Below are 14,816 nucleotides of genomic sequence, written 5' to 3'. Positions count from 1 at the left end.
ATCATGACAAGGTTTCTCTACAATTTATTCCATATACCTTATCATTAATTCAAACTTGGTTATGGTTACCCCTTCACCCCTTTGCCCTAATAAATATTTCAGTTCACACATTAAACCTCAATTTAACTTCGAGAAAATTAAACGCGGACATTTAATGCAGACATAAAATGGTGTTCGGCAATAAAATGAGAAAGAGGAATTTGGTGGGTCTTACCGTAAATGAATTCTGGATTTTCAATTTTCAAGTCATTTGGCAATAGAAATGTTTTATCCGCCATCTATTTAAATTGAGTTGTAAGTAAACCATGAGGAAAATGTACAAGGGAATGAGCATTTACTGATTAACAGGGAACAAGATGTACAGCTGACAGAGGCATTGAATCAAAATGTTTTGAGCACTCACACTGGGGCCAATACCCTGACACAACGTGATACTAGATAATAGACTCAATAGACAATAGGTGCAGGAGTAGGCCATTCGACCCTTCGAAACAGCACCGCCATTCAATGTGATCATGGCTGATCATCCCCAATCAGTTCCCCGTTCCTGCCTTCTCCCCATATCCCCTGACCGCTATCTCTAAGAGCCCTATCTAGCTCTCTCTTGAAAGTATCCAGAGAACAGACCTCCACCACCCTCTGAGGCAGAGAATTCAACGGACTCACAACTCTCTGTGTGAAAAGTGTTTCCTCATCTCCATTTTAAATGGCTTACCCCTTATTCTTAAACTGTGGCCCCTGTTTCTGGACTCCCCCAACATCAGGAACATGTTTCCTGCCTCTAGCATGTACAAACCCTTAATAATCTTATATATTTCAATAAGATCCTCGCTTATTCTTCTAAATTCCAGTGTATACAAGCCCAGCCGCTCCATTCTCTCCTCAAATAACAGTTCCGGGAATTAACCTTGTAAACCTACGCTGCACTCCCTCAATAGCAAGAATGTTGTTCCTCAAATTTGGAGACCAAACTGCACACAATATTCGAGTTGTGTTCTCACCAGGGCCCTGTACAACTGCAGAAGGACCTCTTTGCTCCTATACTCAACTCCTCGTGTTATGAAGGCCAACATGCCATTTGCTTTCTTCACTGCTTGCTGGAGCTGCATGCTTACTTTCATTGACTGGTGAACAAGGACCTCCAGATCAAAATGTTAATCAAATTGTTTTCTTCTCCTGAACCGTGTTGAGCTAATTGAGTGTTGTTGGAATCTGGGTACATTTGCCATTACTTTTGGACTTTAGAGATACAGCGCGGAAACAGGCCCTTCAGCCCATTGACTTCACACCGACCAGCAATCACCCCGTACACTAACATTATACTACACAATAGGGACAATTTACAACTTACCAAAGCCAATTTAACTACAAACCCGCACGTCTTTGGAGTGTAGGAGGAAACCGGAGCGCCTGGAGAATACGCTCATGGTCACATGGAGAATGAACAAACACTGGACCACACCCATTGTCATGATCAAACAAGGGTCTCTGCCACTGTAAAGGGCCTGTCCCACTTTCAAGACCTAATTCACAACCTCAGCCGAGTTTGCCCTTGACTCGTACTCACAGCATGGTCGTCACGAGGTCGTAGGTAGGTCGTGATGCTAGTCATAAGTACTCGCGATATCAAGTGGATTGGGGCGTTTTTCTAGTCTGATGAAAAAAGATTGTGAATGATGTCGTGAAAGTGGGACAGGCACTTTAGGAAGCAACTCTACCGCTGTGCCACCGTGACACCCTTCATGAAGTTAAGAATCTCACCGATCAACTTACAAACTGGGGTCAAGGAAAGAGCGTTCACGTCGCGGCCCTGTTTCCTCCAATCTTTCCACCACCGCGCACAAGAGCACAAGAAGCGACAAGACAGACACCATGGTATGCAGATGCCCAGAGGTGTGTTCAGCTCTGGCTGAACAAGTTTGAACCTTGTGCGTGGACTCGGTAAGAACTTACAAACTCGATTTCGCGTTTGAAGTTTGTTCATAGAATCACAATGTTGAATGGGTGAAATTCTTCAAAACACAATAACTTTTACACGACACAAAAAAAAATGCGCTGGAGAAACTCAGCGGGTCTGGCAGCACTGCGAATGGAATGGACAGACAACGTTTTGGGTCTGTACCCTTCTTCAGACAGAAGAAGAGCCCCTACCCGGAACGTTACCTGTCCGATCCCCGACCAAGCGAGTCCCTCTAACACTAAGATTTTGCTCAAGATTCCAGCATCTACAATTACCTGAGTCAGCATTTATGCTAAATTGTCTTTGCATATAAAAGACGATCGACTGATTTGATTTGAGCACACCGGCTGATTTTATCTGTTGCCTGAGAAAGCTTAGAAGGAAGTATCAATCATAATTCTCATATTAGTTGTGTAACATGTGCACTGTGACAGGAGTGGGTTCCAACTCATTGATGTGTAGAACAATTTCAAGGCTTACAATTCAGTAAGATTTAAGCGTAGAAAATGTTGAGCCTTTAATTTTGCCTTGTCAAATTTCAAACTATTGTCTATGAATCTTTAATTTTCAAGCACAACATGTTCAGTAGAAGCACCCTGAGTGTAAAATTAAATAACATGAACATTCTCAGTTTCAAATCTTCTATGTTCTTCCCAATTCTCAACGGTATTAAATGATTTCTCTTCAATGATGTCACCAACAGTGCGTTATAGTGTTCTATGAAATGTAAAATGCAAATTAATTTATCAGACAATGGCTCCCTGCAGCTATTTTCTGTTCGTGCTGTATTGAGGACGCATTGGGAGCTTTTATTTTGCATGTTGGAAACTGCAAAAATGTTTAATATTTAATTTTAGGGATACAGCGAGGAAACAGGCCCTTCAGCCCCACCGAGTCCATGCCGACCGTCGATGCAACATTGGAGTTTAGAAGTATGAAGGGGGGACCTCACTGAAATGTACAGAATAGTGAAAGGCTTGGATAGAGTGGATGTGGAGAGGATGTTTCCACTAGTGGGAGAGTCCAAGACCAGAGGTCACGGCCTCAGAATTAAAGGACGTTCTTTTGGGAAGTACTGTAGATGAGGAATGATAGGCGTGATATCAATCCTCATAAGTCGTAGGAGCAGAATTAGGCCTTTCAGCCCATCAAGTCCACTTCACCATTCAATCATGGCTGATCTATCTCTCCCTCCTAACCACATTCTCCTGCCTTCTCCCCATAACCTCTGTCACCCATACTAATCAAGAATCTATATATCTCTGCCTTAAACATCTCAGCTGATTCTGCCTCCACTGCCTTCCGTGGCAAAGAATTCCACAGATTCACCACCCTCTATCTATGGAATTCTTTGTCACATAGATTGAATGGGCCGAATGGTAGACTTGATGGGCCAAATGGCCTAATTCTGCCCCTATCACTTATGATCTTATGATCGATCCCTGTACATTAACACTACCCTACACCCACTAGGGAACATTTTAAATTTACACCAAGCCAATTAATCTACAAACCTGCACATATTTGGAGTGTGGGAGGAAACTGAAGATCTCGGAGAAATCCAACGCAGGTCACGGGAAGAACATACAAAGTCCGTACAGACAGCACCCATAGTCGGGATCGAACCAGGGTCTCTGGCGCTGTAAGGCAGCAACTCTATTGTTGCCCGACTGGGACGCCGTTTCTGAATGAGTTCTTAAGATGGCAGATCATTCAGTGTGACTCTTTATCAACAATTGGCTTCAGCCATGATTACCGTTAGGATAAGCATCCCCAATATAGATCCTATGAAAATTGTTGCATTACCCCAAGATTTTAACAGGTATTACAAACAAGTCAATCAATATGTTACACAAATATGTCTTTATACTATTACAACATTTAGGAAACATTTAGACAGGTACATGGATAAGATAGGTTGAGAAAGATATGGGCCAAATGCAAGCAGGTGGGACTAGTGTAGATGGGACACGTTGGTCGGTATCGGCAGGTTAGGACGAAGGGCCTGTTTCTACGCTGTACGACTATGACTCCTTCCCCACCCCATCCTACAATCAGTCTGTAAAGGTCCCAACGCAAATCTTTACCTATCCACATTCTCCAGAGATGCTGCCTGACCCGCTGTGTAGGGTTGGCAACTGTCCTGTATTAGCCGGGCCATCCCGTATATTGGGCTAAATTGGTTTGTCGCATACGGGACTGACCTTGTCCCATATTTGACTATTGCTTCAGGTGCTCCTCAACTTGCGATGGGGTTACGTTCCGATAAACACATCGTAAATTGAAAATATCGTAAGTCGAAAATGCGCTTAATACACACAACCCACCATCACCAGAGTGTTCAGGGTTGGGCCACCAGGTGCTTGTGGGTTTTCATTCTCTGGGTTAGTTTACCCCCTCCTCCCCCTACCTCTCTCTCCTCTTCAGTCCTCTGTCTGTGGGAGTGTTTTTAATTCCACGTTTTAATTATGAAATCTCTTTGGTGTCTCTCATCCGCCCAATGAACTGGCCTCGACTACCCTCTGTGGCAGAGAGTTCCAGAGATTCACCACACTCTGTGTGAAAAAAGTTGTTATCTCAGTTTTAAAGGATTTCCCACTCATCCTTAAGCTGTAACCCCTTGTCCTGGACTTCCCCAACATCGGGAGCAATCTTCCTGCATCTAGCCTGTCCAACCCCTTAAGAATGTTGTAAGTTTCTATAAGATCCCCTCTCAGTCTCCTAAATTCTAGAGAGTATAAACTAAGTCTATCCAGTCTTTCTTCATAAGACAGTCCTGACATCCCAGGAATCAGTCTGGTGAACCTTCTCTACACTCCCTCTATGGCAAGAATGTCCTTCCTCAGATTTGGAGACCAAAACTGTACGCAATACTCCAGGTGTGGTCTCACCAAGACCCTGTACAACTGCAGTAGAACCTCCTTGCTCCTATACTCAAATCCTTTTGCAATGAAAGCTAACATACCATTCGCTTTCTTCACTGCCTGCTGCACCTGCATGCCTACTTTCAATGACTGGTGTACCATGACACCCAGGTCTCGCTGCATCTCCCCTTTTCCTAGTCGGCTACCATTTAGATAATAGTCTGCTTTCCTGTTTTTGCCTTTAAACAATTTAATGCCGCCACCCTAATCATTTGTTTTATTGCATGTTCTAATGCACACACTATACATGTTGTTTGTTCATTGATATATTCACGGAGGATGACATATGGATTTTAAGAAGCTGGCGATTTATAATATGCTCTGCACAGTCACAGTTGCAGCTACCTTGGCTGTTCCATTACTAATTTGTGCATCCAGGCACATCCCAATGTCAGCCAGAGGATAATCGTGCAAAGTCTGGCTATAAATTCAGAGCAACTCATAAATCAATAGACATTTCCCAAAATCAGATTACTCCAGTAGGAAATGAACGGTTTCATCTTTCCTGCGCTGATATTTAACTGTCAATTTGCATGCATGATTAAATAAAATGCTAGCAATGTGAAGAAGGACTATATTTTTATCTTTTCATAATTTGCAGACAAAGCAAGCATTGTTTGACTGTCTTCACTTTTTAGTTTAGGTTAGAGATACGTCGAGGAGGCAGGCAGGCCCTTTCGGCCCACCGAGTCAGCACCGACTTACACCACACACGAACACCGCACACAAACACTATCCTACACGCACTAGGGACAATTTTCAATTATAGCAAGCTAACTAACTTACCAACGTGCACGTCTTTGGAGTGTGGGAGGAAACCGGAGATCCGGAACACCCGTAGTCAGGATCGAACCCGGGTCTCTAGCGCTGTAAGGCAGCAACTCTGCCGCTGCGCCACCGTGAATTTCTGCAAGTACACTGCATCTCCAAACTAAAACCTCTCTCTCCTCACAGCTTCTCAAAAGCAGCAGGTCGGGAAATGACTCCTCAGTACTTTCGGAGTGAAATAGAAATGAAAAACCCTTGCTTCCACCAAACCCACCAGTCTGGCAATTATAAAAAACGGAGAGGGAACTAGGTCCACACGATCCCACGATTCTTGCATTGTTGCTATTCTACCAGTGATCATCTTAATCCCCCTTCTTGTGCGAAGCTGATAGCACGACATGAAAAACTCAACACTCAAATGAGGCTGACGTAATAGCAACATTTAAACGTTGTTTGGACAGGTACATGAATAGGAACTATTTTGAAGGATCAAACATAAGCAAATAGCTCTAGCTTAGATGTGGCCTTTTGGTCGCATGGACGAGTTGGACCAAAGGGCCTGTTTCTGTACAGTATGACCCTGTTCAGTTCAGTTTAGTTTGGTGTACCGAGGTACAGTGAAAAGCTTTTGTTGCGTGCTGTCCAGTTCAGCAGGAAGACAATGCATGATTACAATCGAGCCATTTACACTGTACAGATGCATGAAAAGGGAATAACGTTTAGTGCAAGGTAAAGCTAGCAAAGTCTGATCAAGGATAGTCTGAGGGTCACCAAAGAGGTAGATATAGTAGTTCAACACTGCTCTCTGGTTGTAGTGGGATGATTCAGTTGCCTGTTAACAGCTGGGAAGAAACTGTCCCTGAATCTGAATCTGTGAGTCTATGAGCCACTGATTTCCGTACATCTAAGGTAGACAAAACCATACATCTAAGTGTAACTAGCTGACAGTGTGGAAGATTGACAGTGTGGAAGATGTGGAAGATTGACTATCTATGACCTGTCCAGAAACATCCTGACGAATTCAATCATGATCCATTCACTTTACTCCCAATCGGCAGCAGAAGGCCTCATCAATACTGATGTTGGTCATCGCTTTATCAACAGTAAGCTCATCGATGTAAAACAGAAGACAGTGGCTAACGAGGGAAAGCGCTCTAATGGGCCGTGTGTCCCACCTTGCACCAGCGACACTCATGGGGCAATTGGAAGTCACTTGCAGTTTAGAAAGATGAGGGGAGAACCTCGTTGAAATTTACTGAATTATGAAAGGCCTGCATAGAGTGGACGTGGAGAGGGTGTCTCCATTAGTGGGAGCGTCTTGGACCAAACGTCATAGCCTCAACATAAAAGGATGTACCTTTACAAAAGGAGATGAGGAGGAATTTCTTTAGTCAGAATTCATGGCCACAGAAGGCAATGGAGGTAAAGTCGATGGAAACGTTTAAGGCGGGGATTGACAGACTCTTGATGAGTATGGGTGTCAGGGGTTATGGGGAGAAGGCAGGAGCATAGAAATATAGGAAAATAGGTGCAGAAGGGGGCCATTCAGCCCTTCAAGCCAGCACCGCAATTCAACATGATCATGGCTGATTATCCAAAATCAGTACCCCGTTCCTGCTTTCTCCCCATATCCCTTGATTCCTTTAGTCCTCTCTCTTCAAAACATCCAGTGATTTGGCCTCTACTGCCTTCTGTGGCAGAGAAATCCACAGATTCACAACTCCCTGTGTCAAGAAGGTTTTCCTCATCTCAGTCCTAAATGGCCTGCCCCTTATTCTTAAACTGTGACCCCTGGTACTGGCTTCACCCAACATCGGGAACATTTTTCCTGCATCTAGCCTGTCCAATCCTTTAAGAATCTTATATGTTTCTATAAGATGCCCTCTCATCCTGCTAATTTCCAATGAATATAAGTCCAGTCGACCCATTCTTTCATCATACTATGTCAGTCCTGCCATCCCAGGAATTAACCTGGTGAACCTACGCTGCACTCCCACAATAGCAATAATGTCTTTCCTCAAATTAGGAGAACAGAATAGCACACAATACTCCAGATGTGGTCCGTACAACTGCAGTAGGACCTAGCTCCTAATCTCAAATCCTCTCGCAATGAAGGCCAACATGCCATTAGCTTTCTTGTTCCAATCCGTACCCGGAGTTTCGATCATCACTGCAAGAGGGCCGTCCGTAGTGGCGACTGCAGATGATTCAAAGGCTCCGACCATGGGTGAACAAAGAGGAAGATGACTGGACTTTATTGCCTTCCCTCACAGTGGGAATGTAGATTCCGCTGTGGGGGATGTTTATGGTAAAGTCTATCGTGTATTGTGTTCTTTTTATTTGCAGTGAGACCTATTTAATCGGGTCTCACTTCACCAATTGGTCCATGTGACAATAAATGTAACTCGAACTACACAGTGATACGCCTTCCAATTAATACATGGAAAACATGTTATCCTGATGGTAGAAATAGGGAACTGCAGATGTGGGTTAACACCAGAGCTAGACATAAAGTGCTGAGGAAGGGTTCTGACCCACAACGTAACACATCCTTATTCTCCTGAGATGCTGCCTGACCCGCTGAGTTATTCCAGCATTTTGTGTCTATCTTACACATTGTCTATCCACCTACCAAGTCTGGACCCTGGAACCTGGACCCTGCACCCCCCCCCCCCCCCCCCCCCCCCCCCCCCCCCCCCCCCCCCCCCCCCCCCCACCCCCCCCCCCCCCCCCCCCCCAAGTGTGGACCCGAATCTCTGGTTGCACATGTGGTAAAGATGTTTTGCTGAGGCTCTATAAGGCGCTGGTCAGGCTGCATTTTGAGTACTGTGAGCAAATTTGGGCCCCATATCTGAGGAAGGATGTGCTGGCTCTGGAGAGGGTCCAGAGGAGGTTTACAAGAATGATCCCAGGAATGAGTGGGTTTACATATGATGAGCGTTTAACAGCACTGGGCCTCTACTCGCTGGAGTTTAGAAGGTTGAGGGGGGGACCTCATTGAAACTTACAGAATAATGAAAGGCCTGGATAGAATGGATGTGGAAAGGATGTTTCCACTGGTGGGAGAGTCTAGGACCAGAGGTCATAGGCTCAGAATTAAAGGGCGCATTTTTAGAAAGGAGGTGAGGAGGAACTTCTTTAGTCAGAGGGTAGTGAATCTGTGGAATTCTTTGCCACAGATGAGGGCCGTGGAGGCCAAGTCAGTGGATATTTTTAAGGCAGAGATAGACAAATTCTTGATTGTTACGGGTGTCAAGGGTTATGGAGAGTTCCATAGATAGAGGGTGGTGAATCTGTGGAATTCTTTGCCACAGAAGGCAGTGGAGGCAGAATCAGCGGAGATGTTTAAGGCAGAGATACATAGATTCTTGATTAGCACGGGTGTCAAGAGTCATGAAGGCAGGAAAATGGGATTAGGAGGCAGAGATCAGCCATGATTGAATGGTGGCGTAGATTCAATGGGCCGAACGGCCTAATTGTACTATAACTTGTGAACTTTTTAACTCATCCACCCCTCACTCTGGGCCTGAGCACACATTTGGACTAATACGGACCGTCGATGAAGGCCAATCGGGATTTCCGAACAAACATATACCAGTTTATCGCAATGAGATTGGTTCTTGATAACATTCATGCCTGTTTGTTTATCTAGTACTTTGTGTTTCTATTTTAAATGTTAGCACAAGGAACCATCTTCCATCAGGAATGCTAATTACACAAGTGTACCTTGTCACCACTGCTATTCCAAACATTTAGTGTGCCTTGCTTGCAGCTGTTTGATCTCCTTTGAACTCATTTAAAAAGTATTAATATGCTACAAGAATATTTTGCTCCCCGTTCAATAGTGAGTGGCAGAACAAGCTCTTGCTCATTGTCGAATGGCGGGCTCATTAAACGTATATACCACCTTCAAATCAGTTGCTTAAGTGCTTTGAGAATGAGAGCAGGTGTATTATTCCCAGGTATAAAGCACCCACGGTCTATTTTAGCCCTTAGAAGTATACAGTGAAATATTCTTGCCAGGTTTCAGGATTATCCCTGATGTGATTTCATACATAATTATAATTAACCAGAGTTAGAAGTGAGACTTTAATCTGCCAGGAACACAGGAAATAGGAAACATAGGCTATTCTGTCCCTTCAGTCAATTATTTTAGAATCATAATTTCTAACATTTATGATTATGGGTGGCACGGTGGCACAGTGGTAGAGTTGCTGCCTTACAGTGCCAGAAACCTGGGTTCGATCCTGTTGTAATTATGCTCCTAGCGCTAACCCTTAGATTAGATTAGATTAGATTTGTTTATTGTCATTCAGACCTTTCGGTCTGAACGAAATTCTATTTCCCTGCAGTCATACATATAATTTAAAAAAATGACTAAACACATAGTCAACACAAATTTAACATCCACCACAGTGAGTTCACCAAACACCTCCTCACTGTGGTGGAAGGCAAAATCTTAAAGTCTCTGGCTCTTCCCTCTTTGTTCTCCCTCTGCGCCGAGGCGACGGTTCAAACTCCGCGGGTGGTCGCTGCCTCCGCCACAGCTCAGAGGCCGAGTCGGGTCTCCGCTGCTGCTGCCGCCGCCTCCGCCACAGCTTTGGGGCCGAGTCTGGTCTCCGCTACCACCGCTGCTACCCCCTTAGTCTAATTCAGTAAAACACTGAGTCGAGCACTGGACCACTAAGCTTTATTTTATGAAACAATAATGAACTCCCTATACAATACCTAACCACCGTGGGATCGATCGTTGTCTCTGCTTGTCCAAGCCCTTCAGCCTCGTGCAAGCAGATGCCTCCAAAAGGTTACGCAGTCCCAAGCGCTCCTCCTGAAGATCGACAACGCTCCTCGTGGGGGATTCCTTTTATAGGTCATCGGACCCTGCGGGGCAGAACTACATGGGGATGATAGCCCCTACAAACCAATCACATATATCGATTACATTAAAGTGTTATTGACAGTACCCTAACCCAATTACAAAGTACCCCATTACAACGTTTCCACAGAGGCTTCTGGAAGGAAGTCAATTAATCAAGTAATGCAACATTCTCCCGTATATACAATTCAAACAAGGCTTCACACTTCAGCCAATCATCAAACAGTAATACAAACGTCTTGCAACATTATTAACAATATTTACAATCCCTTTACAGCAGGCCAATCCTGATCATGCATCTGCATCACCTTTAAGCTCTTCTGCAAAGTCCTCATACATTTTAACATTAGAGAGGACATCTGGATCTTCCCCATCCTGCATATTAATCTAGCGTCCAGACATGCTGGTGCCGCTCACAGCCTGTAACTTTTCACACACAGATGCCAAGAAATCCCTGCAGGTGCAAAGATCCTCCATTTTATAATAACTGTAATTTGGTCAATATGACCACTGTCTGTGCGGAGTTAGTACGTTCTCCCCATGACCATGTGGGTTTTCTCCGGTAGCTCCGGTTTCCTCCCACACTCCAAAGACATAGAGGTTTGTAGGTTAATTGGCTTGGTATCAGTATAAACTGCCCCTAGTGTGTGTAGGATAGTGTTGGTGTGCGGGGTGATCGCTGGTTGGTACGGACTCGGTGGGCCGAAGGGCCTGTTTTCCGCGCTGTATCTCCAAACTAAAAAACTAAACAAAACTAAACATAGAGTCGTGGAAAAGCAGCGTGGAAACGGAAACCTTCAGCCCAACTGTAAGACCAAGTAGTTGCAGATATCAAAGTAGCTTTATATCAAAGCTAAACACAAAGTGCTAGAACATCTCAATGGGTCAGACAGCATCTCTGAAGAACATGGATAGATGACTTTTTGGATTTGGTCTGAAGAAGAGTCCCGCCCCAAAATGTCACACGTCCTTTTTGTCTAGACAGTAGACACTAAACAATAGGTGCAGGAGTAGGCCATTCGGCCCATTGAGCCAGCACCGCCATTCAATGTAATCATGGCTGATCATCCACAATCAGTACCCCGTTCCTGCCTTCTCCCCATATCCCCTGACTCTGCCCTATCTAGCTCTCTCTTGAAAGTATCCAGAGAACCGGCCTCCACCGCCCACTGAGGCAGTTAATTCCACGCTCACAACTCTCTGATGAAAAAATGTTCCTCATCTCCGTTCGAAATGGCTTACCCATTATTCTTAAACTGCGGCCCCTGGTTCCTGCCTCTAGCATGTCCAAACCCTTAATAAGCATATGTTTCAATAAGATCCCCTCTTATCCTTCTAAAGTCCAGAGTGTACAAGAGATGCTGCCTGGTCCATTGAATTACTCCAGAAGTTTGTGTCTTTCCTACAGCCCTACTCATCCATGTTGAAAAAGATTCCTCATCTAAGCTTGTCCCATTTACCTTTGTTTGACCCATATTCCTATCAACCTGTCCATGTGTCTGTTAAATGTTGTTATAGTACCTTCTCAACTATCTCTTCAAGCAACCCATTCCATATTCCCACTACCCTCCCTGTAACAAACTTAATTTCCTTTTCACCCTCTCCATTTCCACCTGTGTATGTTCCCCCCTGTGTATGTACATTCCACTCTTCCTCTTCTCTCTTATTTCCAAGGTAATTTTTATTTTTTTTTGGCGTTAGAGTCCACCATTTTGCTGTTTGACCCATGAATAGTTTTGCTTAAGCTAGACACAAAAAGCTGGAGTAACTCAGCAGGTCAGGCAGCATCTCTGCAGAAAAGGAATATGTTTCTGGTCAGAACCCTTCTTCAGACAATTCACCGAGACCTTCGACTCGAAACGTCACCTATTCCTTTTCTCCAGAGATGCTGCCAGTGTTACTCTATTGTGTTACTCTATTGTGTTACTCCACTGTGTTACTCCGCTGTGTTACTCCACTGTGTTACTCCGCTGTGTTACTCCGCTGTGTTACTCTGAACTGTTATCCCACCGGTACTTGTTAACTCCGCTTGGGGCGGACTCGGTGGGCCGAGGGCCTGTTTTCCGCGCTCCAAACTAAAAAACGAAAACAAAAACTTAATTTCTGCCAAGCGTGTGTTACTCCGCTGTGTTACTCTGCTGCTGTGTTTACTCTGCGCTGTGTTACTCCGCTGTGTTACTCCGCTGTGTTACTCCGCTGTGTTACTCCGCTGTGTTACTCCGCTGTGTTACTCCGCTGTGTGTTACTCTGCTGTGTTACTCTGCTGTGTTACTCCGCTGTGTTACTCCACTGTGTTACTCCAACATTACGTGCTACAACCTGAACACTCTGTTTTTCTGCTACAGAATATGTCTGCCCTGATTGGGGGAGACCTACACATGCAAAGATGATCGAATCACCCTTGAATGTCAGCTGCCGCAGCATCACTGGTTGCCTCCGATCTACGGACATAAACGACGTCTACCTACTGGCTGGCATAGCTCCCCCCAGACATCAGGAGAGCTGCCGCAAGTAGGGCAGAGCGTCTGAAACAACTGACAGACGATAGACACCCATTACACAACCATGTGCCCCCTCCTATGCGGTTAAAATCCCGTAAGAGCTTCCTGACCCCACTCACCCCATTGTAAACAACACCAACTGAACCTCGCCTCCAGATGTGGAAGAACAGACTAGTCACTGTCCTTATTTCCACAAAGATGGGCACATACCAGCAGCAGAGCGCTTACCACCAGGTGCAGATGAACACTGGCTAAACTGGAGATGTCTCAACCGACTGCGAGCAGGGGTCTGGCAGTCAAGGGTGACAATGGTGCACAAATGGGGCTACATCGAGGGTACAACAACCTGTGACTGTGGCACACAGACCCAGACAATGAAACACCTACTGCAATGCCAATTGCTGGATAATGCATGTACCACTGCAGACTTTGCACTTAACACTCCAATAACGCAACAACGTGTACAGCAGTGGCGAGCCACTGTATCGCATAAGGACACGAGAGAAGAAGACTCTAACATTCTGTGTCTATCTTCGGTTTAAATCAGCATCTTGTAAATACAGTTCCTTCCTACACAACAGGTTTCCTTAGTATATTGTGGACATTCTCTGATTTAGTCCATTGAGGACCTCCACAAAACGATCCATATCCTCAGAAGATAATTCATTTTTCTTCCTATTAGAGACCCTCGGACGTTCATCACCAGACTTTATCTTGCACTAATGCAGCAAAAAATACTTTTCACTGTACCTCAGTACACGTGACAATAAACTAAACTAAACTGAACTCTGAAAGTACACGCGAACACAGACAACTGTTTCCATTTGATGATGGTATACAGTACTGGTGACATCATGACTCATGGCAGAGTGTGGGCAGTAATGGGGTGAAAGACCAAAAGAATGCGTCATCGCAAGAAGGCAGGTCAAGATTTTTTGTGCTGAAGTTATTCAATCTGAAAGAATTTCTGCAAAGCCCTCTGTGAATAGGCAACCAAGCAAACAAAGGCCTTGCGGAAAGAAAATGGAGACAAATCGATAAATTAATACGCAATCCAAGGTTTATTGATTTAAGAGTTGAAGAGTTATTTTTGCTTCTAAACCCATTTAGTGGAAGGCTATAATGTGGGAAGCTTTAGGTTTGAGTAACGCAACAGCATGAAGGACAAAATCCTACGCCTCTTTTTAAAAAAAAAAAGCAGTTTTAATATCACCTTGATAAGGCACAACATGCTGGAGTACCTCTGCGGGTCAGGCAGCATTGAAGTCATGCAGTGTAGAAACAGGCCCTTCAGCCCATCTTGTCCACGCTGATCAACATGCCACATCTACGCTGGTCCCACCTGCCTGCACTTAGTCCATGTCCCTCTAAACCTATCCTATCCATGTACCTGTCCAAATGCTTTTTAAACCTATCTAGATGTATTTTAAACATTGTGATAGTACCTGCCGCAACTAATTTCTCCGGCAGCTCATTCCATTAACCTACCACCCTTTGTGTAAAGCAAGTTGCCCCTTAGGTTCCTATTCACTTTTTTCCCCCTCACCTTAAACCTATTTGTAAGATAATTAGTAAGGGTGTCAGAGTTTATGGGTGGCAGGCAGGAGGATTGGGTTGAGGGGGAAAGATAGATCAGCCGCAAGTGAATGATGGAGTAGACTTGATAGACTGAATGGCCTATTTCTGCTCCGAGAACTTCTGAACTTATGTCCTCCAGAAGGTAGACTCAAAATGCTGGAGTAACTCAATGGGTGAGGCAGCATCTAAGGAGAGAAGGGATGGGTGAC

The sequence above is a fragment of the Leucoraja erinacea genome, chromosome 14 (assembly GCF_028641065.1).
Source record: "Leucoraja erinacea ecotype New England chromosome 14, Leri_hhj_1, whole genome shotgun sequence".
Lineage (NCBI taxonomy): Eukaryota > Metazoa > Chordata > Chondrichthyes > Rajiformes > Rajidae > Leucoraja > Leucoraja erinaceus.
Note: the sequence above shows the minus strand (reverse complement) of the source record.